This window comes from Chrysemys picta, chromosome 1, assembly GCF_011386835.1.
Source record: "Chrysemys picta bellii isolate R12L10 chromosome 1, ASM1138683v2, whole genome shotgun sequence".
Taxonomy (NCBI): domain Eukaryota; kingdom Metazoa; phylum Chordata; order Testudines; family Emydidae; genus Chrysemys; species Chrysemys picta.
In genome coordinates, this window is record NC_088791.1 from 325,125,113 (window position 1) to 325,142,236 (window position 17,124).

Sequence of the window (17,124 nt, forward strand, 5' to 3'; positions counted from 1 at the left end):
ATCATGAATTTTGTTTTTCTTCAAATTTTCCTTTTGTCAAATTGTGTTATTCTGTTATATTGTGGTGGAACCCACAACCAGATCAGGGTCTCACTGTTCTAGACACTGTACAAACATCTAATAAAGGACAGTCCTTGCCTTAGATTGTTCTAATTCAGACTGCTGCAAAAGGTACCAATCAGTGCTGGTGGTGAGAGTGGTTTTGTGATGTGGATAGTTGTCTTCTGATAACCAGACTGAAATCCATACAACTTATGTTTATAAGCTGTACAATGCTGAACAGTCAGACAATAACTTTGGACTAGATGACCTCCTGAGGTCCCTTCCAACCCTGCTATTCTAACTTCAGTTCCCTTATAATCCAAGCCATCCTTTCCACCAGAGTTGCTATCAAGCATCCATCTTAAAGTGCAAAGCAAAACTGCAACCTCCAGCCAGAAGTCCTTTTACTTCAGAACCCTACAAAGAACGCCACACCACCTATCTTCCTACCAGGACTTTGAAATAGTGAATCACTGATCAAGAACCAAAAGCTGTAGAAAGACAAACATCTTTTTTTCTTCCAGCAAATTCGCAAAGGTGCATCAACAACTGATCATCCCCTTATTTTAGTGGATCGTGGTTTACATGAAAGGAAGCTGACACACCTCTACCTCGATATAATGCTGTCCTTCGGAGCCAAAAAATCTTAGTGTTTAGGTGAAACCGCGTTATATTGAACTTGCTTTGATCCACCGGAGTGCACAGCCCCGCCCCCCGGAACGCTGCTTTACCGCGTTATATCCGAATTCGTATTATATCGGGTCACGTTATATCGAGGTATCGGTATAGTTAGATTCCTTTTCCTTTTGCCATTACTGGCAATTCCACAAAAACAAGTCCCTCATCTCAGCCAGAGAAGAGACTGATTCTTATAGCTGGCTTTTGAGAGGCATGATCTTAGATGATCTGCAAAATATTATAAAGGGTAGTTTTAATAGTAACATGCTTTTGCTCTCCTTTCCTTCCATTAATTTATTATGAGGTCTACCCTGAGACAGTCCTACCCAGCTGACTGCTGATACCATTGGCATTTTTTCCATTCTTGATATTTTCAAATTTAGGTCTCCATGTGCTGCTGAATGGAAGATGGGGAGGGAGTACTAACCATAGCAGGAGCCTCTATTCCCTCCCTCCCCCGTATGCTCTTTCTATGTTCCTCTTATTCATATCTGACTAGCCTTTTGATGGTGTATACCTTTGTCCTTGGTACCTTGGAAGAGATATCAGAGATTAACAACTCAGTCTGGTGACCATATTCTGGGAATCCCCCCAGAAGACTCTTGGCCCCATTCTGCCTTTCCCTACAGCATCTTTATGCTTTCCCATTGGCCTTAAAGTCAGTGCATCTTGTTCCCAGGGAACATCCTGGCTTATGGAAAATGCCTGGGATGATGGCTCTCTGCCACCCCCATCAGCATCCCTAGCATAGAGCAAAAAAGGGGCGTGACTAAGTGAAAGGAGTTTGTTCACTGTACTATTCTCAACTGCCAGAACAGCTGAGCTGTTGGCAGCCAAATATAAGTCAGTGCAATCCTGAGTTTGCAACTGTCACCTCCCAGCAACCCTCCACATTCACCCCAGGGGGCCAGGCTAGCCCAGAATACTGGGAGTAGCCAGGTGGGTGTAAATCTGCTTTTATGCCCACCTTAACTCCTGTGCTGACCAGAGTTTGCCTGTAATAGGCTGTGGCAGACGGGATCTAGTCCATCCTGCTTAAAGTTAAGAGAACTGGGGAAAGTCTGAAAAACTGAGAAAAATAGTTTGGGGCCAACCTGAAAATGAAATTTGGCAAATCAAAGAAACAAACAACTGCTTCTGGGTTTCAGTTTGAACAAAACATTGAGTTATTGGATTTATTTAGTTTTTTAAGGTGTATTTTTTTTCTTCTTCTTCAGATTGACACAATTTGGCAAATTGACACATTCACAAAATGTTTTGGTTGGCCTGAATCGGCACTGATTTAGCTCAAAAAAGTTTCAGTTGAAAAAAAACCCCACCCAGCTCTTGTTCCGAGGTACTAATTGTTCTCCCAACTATTCAGCATGACAGATGACAAGAAGGTGGCATGAAGCAGATGATGGATATCCCTCCTGTGTGTGGAAGAGATGATTAATGTCTCCTTGGCACCAGGATTTGCAGAGAGCTCCTCTGCCTGACTTCCTCCAGGGTGTGGGCTCTCTGCACTACACTGGAGATCCCAATCCCAGCTAGTGTCTTCAGGAGATATATGTGCATCTGAAGTCAATTGGAGCTTCAAGTGCCCAGCACCTCTGCAAAGCTATCCATTTATTTGCATGCCTAAATACTGATTTGGGCAGACATGTTTTAAAATGTCCATATGCTGTCTCTGTCTCAATTTACTTATCTTTGAAATGATTGTAATAATTACCCCCCTCAAAAGGGTAGCAGGTAGGATTTTATGAGACTTTAGTTCATGTCTGTTAAGTCCTTTGAGATCCTTAGATAAATGGTGCTATAAAAGGGAAAAAAATGTTAATACAATTGCTAGGTTTTGTGTTTGAGGCAGACTGGTGTGAGACGCATCCAGATCAGACCACTTAAGATCATTTTTATTAATAGCTTCTGCTTACTTCAAGGCTTCATCATTATTTATTTGTGTCAATGATTGTGACAGAGTGCTAGTCTCACAGGCACCAAATGGCTAAGCCAAAGGGTAAGGGTACATCTCTGAGAAGGAAGAAAGTCAACATGAGTGATGTAGATGGCTCACACATGGCCCTAATTATCTTCTGTAGAAGACACTGCCAAAGGCAAAATGGAAACCAAAGCTATGGGAGGTGAAGTAGAATTTTCATGTCATCTTTTTTTTAAAAGTCTGGTGACATTTTAAAGTACATCAGTGATGTACTTGAATTTACACTCATTCCAGTTTACTACAATAAAAGACATACAACCCTGTTTTTACCAAGCCCTGAAAGCCCAAAGAACAACATTAAAGGGACAGATTCTCTGTTGCACCAAGATATGCTTAGTATAGTGGAGAGAGGAGCCATCAGGGAGCCAGCTAAAGCTCCCTGTACTAAGCATATCTTGGTGCAAGAGAGAATTTGTGCCTTTAATTTTGTTTCATTTTCCTATTGTTTTTCTTACTTTTGTTTTAATTCAGACTGGAAACATACGGTTGCTTTTACTGTGTGAAGAGAGATACCATCTGGGATTCTAGTATCTACATCACGTTAATATTCTTTGTTCATGAAGGTGGGACGGTTCTAGTAGTTGACTTAACTCTAGAAGTTCTTGGTGTTCTGTTTCAGTTAAAATTTCTGTTAACTGTTATTACATACTTGCCATTTAAATAGTCCTAACAGTGTCTTATTTAAGTTGGCTAACAGTTTCACCCTGTCAGAGTTCAGGTTAGCTGCGTAGTGGAGTTTTCTAAAGCTTTGAGGGGGCCTCCCACTCTGTCACCTTAGCTATGTTGTGAGAATCCTTCCCCTCATGGATTGCTACAGTAGCACGCTTTAGGGGCCCTCAAACCCTACGTCTGAGGCAGAAATTCTCCAATGTCCCTGAGGCAGAAATTGGAGTGTATTAAACACAAACACATGAGGACACAGAATGGGCCTAGACCAGACTCAGTAGGGGCTTTAGTAAAGGTAGGACAAAGGGGAGAAAAAACAGTGGAGCTTATGGAGTACAGAGAGACAGTTATGATTGTCTAGTTTGGGATTCAGGGAAGGCTGGGAAAGGAGAAGCTCATGAAGACATCTAGGTTTGGTTTCAGGGATAGGTGAAAATTCAGCTTGGTTCTTATTTTAATTGAATGAGTTCCTCCAACCTTAATCCATCTGTTTCTCTAATGGCCCTTTTTAATTTGTACCCATAAAATGCTTGAGGTGCAGATAATAAAATATTTCACTGATGACAAACTGTGGAGATGATCTAGCAGTGATAGACTCGTAGGGTTGGGGACAGAATACAAATCTCTAGTGAATCTCTCTTGTGAGTCTCCACTCCAGTTTAGCAAAATAAAATAACTGGTATGACAAACATGCAAAAATATTAATCAGGCACCATGTCTGTCTCATGCATTTTGGGGTCTTTTTTAGATGTGCTCCTGGGAGTGAATTCTGATGCTTACCAATTTTTACAGGAGCAGGGAAAAGGCAAAGAATGTAATTAATCACTCTGACTTTTCCATATTTGCTTTTTCAGCAGAGATCCAACAAAAGTCACTCTCTTGTTTGCATCTTAAATATTGTCACTGTAACCCTTCTGCCAGGTGAAGCCAGCAGCAACAAGGGCAGGGTTTAGTATCTAGGGGTTCCTTTTCAACAATACCACACACAACCAGCTTGAGCCCTCACCCAGTGACCTGGGGCAATTACACACCACCCCTTGGACACCTCTAAGAGGCAATACTTCCTCTCTCGTGAGCATGGAGTCTGAGTGTAGCAAAAACTTAATAAAAGGAGGGAAGTAACTCAGCATTAATTTGGGAAAACACCATAACTAGGATTCATAAACATAAACCATGAGCAAAAGACCCATCCCCATGTAAGTTGGGCAGTGTATTTTTCCCCTCAGGTTAAGTCCAGCAACCCCAAAAGTCCCTTTAATGTGGCCGTCCCTTCTCTGCACCCCACTCACAGTTGCTGTCCTTGGCCAGTGGAGCCCCAGAGTTCAGAGGTTCATCTGCAGAGTTCACCTCCCACCCAGTATGGAAGGGGGTGGGGTAGGGAGGCACCTTACATGCGCCACTGCTCGGGCACTTGCTCGTTGCCCCAATGGCTGATTGCCACACCTCCTTGGGGCTCTGCTCTGGCCCTTGCTGCCAGCCGCCCTGCTGGCTGTGCCTCTCTGCCAGCTGCCATGCTGGCCACTCACCAAGATTCTTTTCAGGGCCCCCCACTTAACACAGCTGTGTGATTTCAGCTGTTAGTGGGGGAGCCTTACTGCTGGTGCACACTGGGTAGTCTCTTACAATAGAGACACTATTCCTAAAGCAGATCTAATACTTAGACCTAGGTATCAGTGATTTCAGCTCTGCAACATGTAACAAGATTCTCAATTAATATGGAGAGAAGAAAGGTCAAATGGTGTCTAGGACTCTTAAAGTGGGCCTACAGCACCAGGTACAAGTACCTTTCCCCACTCTCTTTTAACTGACTGGGCTTTGGAACCCATAGTCCCTCCATTGGGGTATGTCAGGTATAGTTCTGCTGCCCTCAGTTCACACAACCTTTTATTATCCCTGCCCCAATAACAAGGAGACTGGGGATCCAACACCAGCCACAAGTGATCATTTGGGCAAGCAATGCCATTATGCTGAGCGCCTAGGCAGCATGGGAGTGTCCATGCAAACAAGATCAGCTCCTGAAATCTTTTTCCACAGCTCACCACTAGATGTCAGGGGAGAACTCATTCAGACATTGCTATTAATATCTTAGTAATGGAGGAAGATGTGTTCTCCTGAATCATACTTTTGGAAGCCCAGCAGCCTGAAATCACCGCACAGGATTCGCACCCATGGTTTGTTTAGTAAAGATATCATAATTAGAGCTGAGTAAGCAAAGAGATTCCCCCACTGTAAAGCCTGAGTCCTCGCCATGTTGCAAGTGGAAGTGGAAGGAAAAAAAAGACATGACTTGCTCAGACTTAGAGAGAGGGGACTTAACTGTGGCACCTTCTCATCATCACCACCCATATGGTGGATGATCTACTAGCTGAGTGAGTCTTGTGTCACTTAGAAAAGTGATTGGGTCTTTTTTCCCAGCTAGAATGACAGCTTCTAGCCAGCCTTTCAGAGGGGAGAATAAAGATGGTATTTAAAGGAATAGGTTAACAACGTGACAAGACTTTGATTTCAAATATTTCAAGACACATGGCATATAGTTTTAGGATTCAGAGTAGCAGCCGTGTTAGTCTGTATCCGCAAAAAGAAGAACAGGAGGACTTGTGGCACCTTAGAGACTAACAAATTTATTAGAGCATAAGCTTTCGTGGACTACAGCCCACTTCTTCGGATGCATATGCATATGCATCCGAAGAAGTGGGCTGTAGTCCACGAAAGCTTATGCTCTAATAAATTTGTTAGTCTCTAAGGTGCCACAAGTCCTCTAGTTTTAGGATTGATTAACCTGAATAGGATCTGCACTAGTAGATGTTTCCATTGGGATTGGAAATCCTGGTGGAATTCATGGTTTTAAAAACACCACAGATGAACTTTCTGCTTGCAGAACTGGTTTCGAGTTCATGAATTGTTTAAACTTATTTTTCCCCACTCCAGCTGACGACTAGAGCAGAATTTGAAAATATGGAATTTTCTTTTCACAGGAAAGTTTGACATTTCAGTATTTACTTTCCATTTCAAAGTGGAGCAAGACATCAAAATGACAAACACGTCTGTGAAACTAAAAATTTTGCGAAGTTTCAACCTGGAAATGTCAAAATAAAAAAAAGTCAGTATTTTCAAATTAAACTAGCCAATTCAACAGTTTGAAATTAAATTTGTCATTTTAATATTAACATTGCAAAATGAAGTGATATTCATTCAGTCTTTGTTGGAACATCAGTTTTTTTGGCCAAAATTGATGTTTTTCAACAAAAACAATTGATTTATACAAAACCAGATTTTCTGATGGCAAAGATTTTCATGTGAAGAATTTTGGGCTATTTCTAGTGATTGCATTTTTAATGAAGTTTTTCTAGCTAAAGTAAAGCTATAGAGGCACTGTCTCTTTCTTTCTGGCACCGTGAACATTTAATCATTTAACCAAAGCAGAACTTCTCCAACAGGAGACCTGAATAGGGAAAGGCTGTCTCTGTAGTGTGGTGGTTAGGGCAATTACCTGAGATGGAGCAAACCCAGTTGCAAATCCCTGTTTTGAACAGAGACTGGGGATGTGAACTGGGGTCTCATATCCCAGGTAATGTGTTCTCTCTCTCTCGTTCTTTTGTGACACATTTCAAAAGGTCTGATATTTGTGTTGTGATATGGAATGAAAACAAATTTTGAAACCTCTAAATCTTTGGTGAAACAGAATTCATGTTTTCCAGACAACCAAACTGAAATCATCCCTGTAGCTCTTTTCTGAACTCTTTCCAATTTGTCCACAACTTTTACATGTGGGTACAGTATTCCAATAATAGTCTCACTAAGGCTGTATACACAGGCAATACTTGATATTCTGCTGCTTATACAGCCAAGATTCACATTCACCCTTTTAGCAATAACATTGCCCTGGGAGCTTGTGTACAATTGGTTATCCACCATGTCCCCTAAGGCTCAGATCACATAGGTACCTATAAGGATCTGGACCCAAGTCCTTTTGAGAGTCACTGCTTTTCAGGGTACAGACCTGCATGTTATAAGTGACACCTATATTTTGTTCCTCAATGTGTGGCCTGGCATTTGAGCATATTAAAACATGTTTCTCCAAAATCAGATGACAAAGTTCTTTTTACCAGTTTCTTTAATTTTCTGATTTAAATTGCTGCCTTTTAACAAGTTTATTACCCTGAATGTTTAACTCTTACCTGTTTTACTTTGACTCAATGTTTCATTCTTTTACTTGTTGGGTTTTAACTTTTTTTTGGGGGGGGGGGGGGGGCGGGGGGATAAATGAATCAACTAACTGAAAACTCTAAGCCACTGAGCGGAAAAGGCAGCCATACAGTACCAAAGAAAGAAAAACAAAATAATACAATATGATCTTATTATCTCACAACAGAAATGCAGAAGTGAAAGAAAGATGTCTGACTGGAGCATCAGGGAGTCTGACCCTCAGCGATAAGATATGAAAGAACTGCCAAAATAATTTTTAAAAAGTTTTGAAAAAGTCTGAATGTGACACCAATTCTGATGCAAAATAAAAGTAAATGAACCAATTACACAGAATGATTCTACAACACCAAAAATGCAAAAGAAACCAATACAAGCAACTGTTCCCTTAAAGATAACCAGAACAAATGAAAAGCTGAGAACCAGTTGGAATAGCAAAATAAAAAGCAGAAATGTCTCAAAGAAACAATAAACAATACCAAGCACAACTAAAATAAAATTAGCAATTGGAGGGGAGGGGGAGGGGAGGGACTCTGAACAGCTCATTTTAGTGTTTAAACAAACACTTGCAGTTGACATAATACCTCACAGAGATATGCTGGGTCTACCTGGAACTTCAGTGGAATGTGTCAGCACAGGAAATGGAGCAAAGGGTCATTAGCCAGGTAAATATAAATGTTAAGATACCAGACCCAAGAGCATGTATGTTGCTTTGCTGACATCCAAAAGCTTTCCTTAAGATAGTATTATGTTCTAAGGCAGCTAGCTGGGGACTTAGGAAACCTGTGTTCAATTCCCTGCTCTGCCACAGACTTCATGTTTGACCATAGGCAAATTGTTTAGCTTCCATAGGAAACCTAGACACTTTGTCCTCAGTTTCACATCTGTAGAACATGGATAACAACACCTCTCTATCTCTAGCTCGCAGGGGTGTTATGAGGATAAATATATTAAAGACTGATGTTGTCAAACACAATGGTAATAGGAGGTCCCATAAGTACTTATGAGATTTATAGATATAAACATAGCAAATGCAAGTGGTCTTGTTTCCCCAGCTATAGCTCTGTGTATAATATGTGTCAGTAAAGCCTATCTGGGTTAGATATAGATGTGACGTTCCCCTGGTGTTATCTGGACTGGTAATCTGCTAGATCACTCCAATCCTTGACTCTGGGAGCCAGCCTTACCCTGCTCCGCTGTGAGAACCCCACTCCTCGGCTGTTCACGCACAGCCTCTAGCATGTAAGCTGCTCCCAGCTATGTGAGTGAGTACTTTTGGCCAGCCACTGCTTGGATTGTGCAACCGAATGACACTATCCAATATCTCCGGTCCCAGATAAAACCCTAGGAACAGCAGTTTCCAGTTATGCCCGCTGGACGCTGCAACCTTGTATGAGTTCATCAATTTAACAAAAATTGATATGTACCAGGCTTGTTAGCCCAAGGGGAGTCTCTGACATGCTTCAAATCAAACGCACTGCTTCAGGGAGAATAAACAAATTTATTAACTACAAAAGATCTATTTTAAGTGATTATAAGTCAAAGCATAACAAGTCAGATTTGGTCAAATGAAATAAAAGCAAAACGCATTCTAAGCTGATCTTCACACTTTCAATGCCCTTACAAACTTAGATGCTTCTCACCACAGGCTGGCTGGCTGCCTTTCAGCCAGGCTCTCCCCTTTGATCAGCACTTCAGTCACTTGGTGGTGGTGTTTGTAGATGGAGGTGGAAGAGAGAGGAAGAGCATGGCAAACATCTCTCCCTTTTATCATGTCCTTTATTCCCTCTTGGCTTTGCCCCCCTCTTCAGAGTCAGGTGAGCATTACCTCACCGTAGTCCCAAACTGACCAAAGGAAAGAGGGTGACTCACTCAAGAGTCCAACAGATCTTTTGTTGATGCCTAGGCCAGTGTCCTTTGTTCCTGTGAGGCTGGGCTTGGTTTGTCCCATATATGCCCTAATGAGGTGTGAACTGCCCCTCTGCGCATGGAGAGTTTTGCCTGGGCTTGTTTTAAGCCATGAGGACACATGTTCAGCCTCTTAACTATATACATTAAATTACAACCTATAACATTACAACAATGCTCAGTGCATCATGAGCCTTCTGAAGACACCTGACATGACAAAATTTGCATTGGCTACCACACAATCATATTATAAGGGTGAACATGGGGTGCAGGGTGTTCCCCTGAGGTACAGAGTGTCACAATAGACCTGAACCTAAACCCCAGTGCCGAGCTCTAGAGCTGGAGTCAGATCTGAACTTTAGATCTCTCGAATGACCAGGACCAAATACCCAGAACTTAAGGTTTTGCAATCTGTATCCCAAATCTTTTTGGGATGTGTGGACTTTCCTCTTTATGGAGAGAGGATGGGGATCCCAAGGCAGATTTGCAAAAGCTACATTTTGATATTTGAGCCACATGCAGCATATCTTTTGGAGTTCACTTCCTTAGTCCTTCCAACCAGTGCTCAGGGGCGGCTGTTTTTTGCCGCCACAAGCACAGCAGTCAGGCGGCCTTCGCCAGCATGCCTGCGGGCCATCCGCTGGTCGTGCGGATTCGGTGGCGTTTCTGCGGGTGATCTGCCGGTCCCGCACCTTCGGCATACCCGCCGCCAAATTGCCGCTGAAAGCGTGGGACTGGCGAACTGCCCGCAGGCATGCTGCCGAAGGCTGCCTCACTGCCACCCTCATCGTGACCAGCATGCCGCCCCCTGTGGCATGCCGCCCCAGGCACACGCTTGCTGCGCAGGTGCCTGGGGCCACCCCTTGCAGTGCTGCCTTGCGAATGAGTGAGAGGAAAAGAAATGAACACATCCTGGAAATAACACTGTTGTCTATACTTCAATGGGTATATATAAATAGGTCATGTAACCCAATAGTTCAATTAAATTCCCAAAGGCTGCTGGAGCACTCAGATCCCACCATGGGCAGCACAGTCTCCCCGAGGCACTGCCCATAGTGTTGATTCTTGCTGAACTATCATAAAAATGGCCATACTGGGTCAGACCAAAGGTTCATCTAGCCCAGTATCCTGTCAACATCCTATCAACATCTCTGTGGATGATAAAGGGCTCCTCTTTCTTGGCCTAAGAGTAATGATAAATGCCACTATACATTCTATCCACATTAGCAAGTACTATGTCCAATTCTGAATTAAAGAACAACATACAGAACTCTTAAGGGACATACGTAGCAGTGAAACTGGACAAGACACTGACTAGAATGGATTGATAAAGAGACCACATATCAAATGGAAAAAAAAAGTCTCGAGGGATGGCCTTTTGAATGGAACAAATGAAATAAGAAATTAGATATTGAAATTTGATTACCCATTTTATTGTTTTAGGTACGCATATTATTAATGGTTTAAAAAAAACTATCCAGCCACATTACACTGCATATCTTGATGACCTCTGAAGAGAGCTGATGACTACTGCAAAAAAAGAGGTTTCTTAATTTTTTTAAATAAATTTACTTGAACTGATTTTGTTCACTGTTTGCAAATATTGTAATAAGTAAATTTATTAGCAGGAATGTTCCACCAAATCAGAGAGTGAAATCATAGCCCCATTGAAGTGGATGTCATAACTCCCATTGACTTCAATGGAGCCAAGATTTCACCAAGAGAATGTTAGTTAATTTATTGCAGAGTAGTAAAATTTAATATCTGTAATTGCAAGTATTTGCACCAGAAACCCAATTCTAAGAGTTATCAATTCTAATCAAGGTACGGGAAGACATGAGAATGCCTAAACATGCAAACATATAAGCTCAAATTTAAACTACTGAAAACTCAAAGAAAAACAGCAATCGATGTATGAATATTATACAAATTACATTTCCGTTTATGGATGAAAACATTCACTGATTTAAAATAATGAAAAAAAATCATGGAAATTGTGAGGTGATCACTAGTAATTTGCAAATGGATTATAACTAGATTCAGTGAGTAAGTTGTTCACTGTAAATATTTCACCTGGCTCTCTATTCATTTGTTGAACTGTGCAGAAAGATTATTAAATGGTTGTAAAAAACTATTTAGCTACATGGGTTCTAACTTTAATATCCATTTACCTTTTAACGTCAGCTAATGATCCTATGTTAGTCAAAATAAAAAGCAGAAGGGATGGTAGTTTCTCTATAGCCTCCATAATATGTCTATTTTACAGTCCTTTTTAAAGTACCATTCTACCCCATATTTATGTACATTGCCTAGCACAATGGGCCCTAATCCTGACTGGAGTCCTACTTCTAAGCACTATTGCAAAACCAAGAGTAAATAATAATTATGTCTTTGTTAAAAAGAAATAGCGTTGGAGGGATTCCATGGCTGTTGTATCATTGCTTTCTGAATTACAAGTGCTCAGTTTACAAATAAAAACATGTTTTCTTCTATTTCTTCCCCTGCAAATTTAGCTTAGGCTCAGAGTCAAACCAGATTTTTTTCCATTTCATGCATGATTACCAGAAAATGCCTCTGCAGTCTTTCAATTCTGCCCTTAGGGACACCTCTTTGAGCCCATCGTCTTCAATGGGTTTGGACAGGGAAAACTTAATGGACTATAGTAAACATTCTGTTGCTCATGCACAAGATAGAATATGCAACTAAAGGCCCGGACTGTGCAACCCTCATTCATGTTAGTGAACATTACTCATGTGAGTAATCCCCCGTGAAGTCAGTTTTATAGAGTTTAAAGCCAGAAGGGGCCATTGGATCATCTAATCTGACTTCCTGTATATCACAAGTCATTCATTTTCACTCAGATATCCCTATGTTAAGCTCAAAGCATTTAGAAGGACTGAAACATTTCAATGCACAGGAGACTAAACTGTGTGCCACGGGGGGGGGGGGGGGGGGGGGGAATGAGAGAGCAAGTTGCTGCCAATGCTTGAGGCCTCTGGGAAGGAAATTCCACATTTGGCAGAGGAGGGGAAAGGATGAAGAATTTCCCTTTGGAAAAAAAGGGACTATTGGAAGCTTTAGAATAAGTCCCAGGGAAATGAATTAGTGGATAGAGGGAAAGCAGAGGCGACACATGGCGATTTGCTGCTTGGCTTGTACTGAGCATGCTCACATGGATTGAGCATGCTCAGTAACACTGCTGAAGCTAGCTGCTGTCACAATTGCCCCCCACAATTGGCAGGCATGGATAATTTCTGAGGGCAAGTGATGTGGGGGTCAAAAGTGAATGAAGAATAGATTTATCACATGCCATGCTATCACCTCCATATATATATTATATACACAACATATTTAGCTTAATCTTACCATTGCAATAAATCTAAGAAAATATCAGCAGCAAGAGAAGAGATTCATGCAGTGCTAGACAGAATTTAAAATCTTTCCACCAGTGCTACTACGAGGCAGAATAACAAGAAACTCCACATCAGTGAAGTGTCACTTTTATTTATATTGATCCTACAACCACCTTTTGAGTTATTTGCACTTCACACCAAGTGCATGTGTCAGTCAAGAAAAGAAAAGTGGACTCCCAGGGAACTGGCACATTTCCATCATCAGTAGGAAAAGGCTGGAAAGAAAAACCAAAGAGACTAGTTGGCTAAGTGTGAGACTGAGCAGAAATATACATTGGGGAAAATCCTTTCACAAAGCTACCAGTGCTTGCATGTAATTGTTCATACCATCTGCAACATAACCCTCTTGGACTGTGATCTTTGCAGATCTTATAAAATAAGCAAATCAAGACTCAGATAGGAATCCTCAAGGGATAATAGTGGGAAAGAAGACAATGGTGTTAGCAATTTAGTAAGTAACACTCTTGCTCCAAGAATCAGTAATTATCCAATGCCCTATCACAGTGTCATGGGCCACTGTGCTGCTGGCAATACTGTTCTTTCTAGAAGAGATGTAAAGCTCAGTTCTTTTGTCATTTATTGCTATTTGTGGCCATAGGACATGCCACAAGAGAAAGGTGTAAGCCCCAGCATCCTCCAGTAAATGTGATTTTTCTACCTCAATTTCCCTGTAGTTCCAATTAGATACATTCTTCTTTGCATCCCATCCAAACTCTTGCAAAAAAGTGTTTCTCTGTTGATGGCCAACTCATACTATGTGTCACCACAAAAGTGGCTACATTTCATCACTGAATGAGGTGATGTACAAGTGCAAGATGTCCATATATAAGATAACAAAATCCCCGAAGTTGTTAATTAGGATTGGCATGTATATACCAAGCTCCTATAAATACTTAATATAGCTCAAGATTTGAGATGAGGTGAGCTGGTCTTGTGAAAGGATGGACTTGTACTTAAAGCATTGGAGTACGATTCAGGATATCTGAGTTGAGTGCCTGGGGTACTACAGACTTCTTGTTTGACATTGGATCAAGTCCTTTAATCTCTCTCTGCCTCTATTCTCCATCTGTATAATGAGGTACTAGTAGTTCTCTTCTCAGATCTTTTGTTTGTCTTACATACTTAGATTGTAAGTTCTGGAGACCCTGGTCACAGCTGTGGGTTGTAGGTGCTGTTGTATAACAGGAATAAATAATATGTTTGCTTCAGTCATTGTTTTATTCCATCTTTTTCACTTGATTCTAATCTATACCAGTCAGCATTATTAAAGTGTTAAAATTTCACATTTTTAACTTAACATTTCATTCTAATGTATTTTCAGTTTCTATTTTTTAAATAAACTTACCAATTTTAATTGAGAATTCAAAGTTTAAAACAGCTGAAGTTATATAAACTTTTTTGACAGTAAGTCAATGGCTGGAATACTCCCCCACCCCCCAAAAAGTGACTCTCACAAGTAGGCATTTTATTGATAAAAGAGTAAAAAAAATATTAAAAGCAATAAAATTGAGAGGAAAGACATTAGCATTCATATATATGTACTTTTAAAATAAGAATTATGAAATTATTGACCTTTCAAGTAGTAAACTGCCTTTTTTGCCCACACTGGAAGTGTTTTTTATATCACTGCAGACATGTTTATGTCACTAAAAGGCAGGTCAGTGAATCTAGATCCCCAATGTATCATGCTGACACTTTGAAGCTTTGATTTCTGCTAGACAGGTCACTTCCCCATGTAGCAGATAATATGATTTGACATTCTATGAACTATCACTTCTTAAACCAGAGCCCATCACTATTCATTTGGGCAGAGCCTACTGGCATTTGCTTCTTTAAAGCAGAGAAACAACAAAATAACTCACCAGAAATCATCTATAACCTGATAAGACACACTAAGTCTCGTGAGGTGATTTCCCAACCCAGGACACTAGGCACTGCAATGCTAGCACTGCATTCCATGACCATGGCTCCTTAATACTCTTTCTATTGTCATGTACAGTAACACATTGCTGGTCTGATTTTCCCTTACTTACACCTGTTCTACATCAGTTTAAATTCATGGTATCAGATGCTCAGCTGGTGTAAATCAACTGATATGGCCAGTTTACTTTAGTGAAATTACTCCTGATTTATATTGGCATAAGGAAGACAAGAGTCAAACCCAAAGTCGGTAGAACTCCAAGAAAAACTGTACCACCTCATCCCCAAAAAGCCAACTCCAGGGGCCTTCTACATACTTCCCAAGATACACAAACAAGGGAACCCCAGCAGACCCAGTGCCACAGCACTCTTACTGAAGGAATATTGGGACCCATAGAAACTATGCTCAAACTACACCCCACAAAGGATACAACTGGGAATGAGGATGGATGGTGACAGGGGATGGATCATTTGATGATTACCTGTTCTGTTCATTTCCTCTGAAGCACCTGGCTTTGGCCATGTCAGAAGACAGGATACTGGGCTAGATGGACCTTTGGTCTGATCCAGTATGGTCGTTCTTATGTTTTTAACTGACTTCCTCCAGAAACTCTGCAACATTAATAACCTCCCTCAGAACACCAACCTTGCCACCATGGACGTCACCTTCTTATATACCGGCATCCCTCACAATGACTGCATCTCTGCCTGCCTCGGATATCTACAACTCAATAGACAACGCACATATCCACCCCAAACATCGTCAAAAAGGATCCATTCCACCTATACGCTTAACAATTTTACAATCAACAAACACTTTGTCCAAACCATGGCAACAGCCATGGATACTAGGATGGCTCCCCAGTATGCCAACCTCTTCATGGGCCACCTTGAGGAAGAATTTATGGACAAATACACCACAAAACCAATGATCTACCTGAGATACATCAATGATATTTCCATCCTATGGAAAGCCAACCTAAACTAAAATCATGAAACCTGATTTCTACCACAACTTCAACCACCACGACCCATCCATTAAACTTTCTCTAGAACAGTCCAACACTATCATCACCTTCACTGTCAGCTCCAACAATTGACAACTATATACAAGAAATCCACAGATCCCCACAACTACCTTCACTGATCCAATAACCACTATAAACAAATTGGCTATCTAAAGCCACGCACTGAGATACCACAGAATATGCTCCAAGGAGAAAGTCCAGGACACCTTAACACACTTAAAACCACCTTCACCAAACAAGGACCCTTCACCAGACAAGTACATTGCATAATAGAATGAGCCACCCAAAGACCCCGAAAGAACCTGCACTAATAAGGAAATAAACCCCCTCCACCCTCAGACCCCTTGTTGTCACCTGCCACCCCACAATGGAACCCATATAGGATATAATTAAACAATTACAACCCACATTCAATGGGGACCACTGAAATAAAAATTTCCTGAATCCCCTCTTCTGGCCTTCAAACTATCCCCAGCCTCTTCAAGCTCATCTTCAGAAGCAAGCTCTCCACAGACCAGGGACACACCAACTTTCAAGATCCATGGGTCCAATATATGCCTATCACGACATACCTCATCCATGTACTAAATGCCCCAATAACAGCTATGTGGGTGAAATGAGACAAACTATGCTCTCAAATTAACTCACACAAAAAATTATGAAAGAAGGGAACACCCTATCAGCTGTGGGTGAACACTTTTCACAGAATGATCACTTTATATCTGACCTCTCAGTCCTCATCCTCAAAGAAAATCTGCATAAAACTTTCAAAAGATGAGCCTGGGAGCTTAAATTCATAACTTTGGTAGACATTAAAAATCATGCACTGAATAGAGACACTGGATTTCTGACTAATTACAACAAACAACCCCCCACACTTGCTGTCCCCCCCCTCCCCGCCTTCCATCCCCTATGACTGGAGAGATGTTAACGGGCCACTTCACCTTGAATGGTCCCTTGAAGTCTGTGCTAACTATTTATGCTAAACAATCTGTTCCACCTTGTATTTAGCAGTGACACACTGAGTACATTTCCCAGACCTGAAGAAGAGCTCTGCATAAGCTCAAAAGCTTGTTTCTCTCACCAATAGAAGATGATGCAATGAAAGGTATTATCTCACCCGCCTTGTCTCTCTAATATCCTGGGACCAACACTGCAGATAATATTTATTAGACCTGTCAGTACACACGCATATTCTGATATTTAGATGAAGTGAGCCAGGGAAACTTCTGTAAGGACATAAGATCAGTGACTCCATCTTAAGTGGATGGATGAGCCTGTCCAGAAA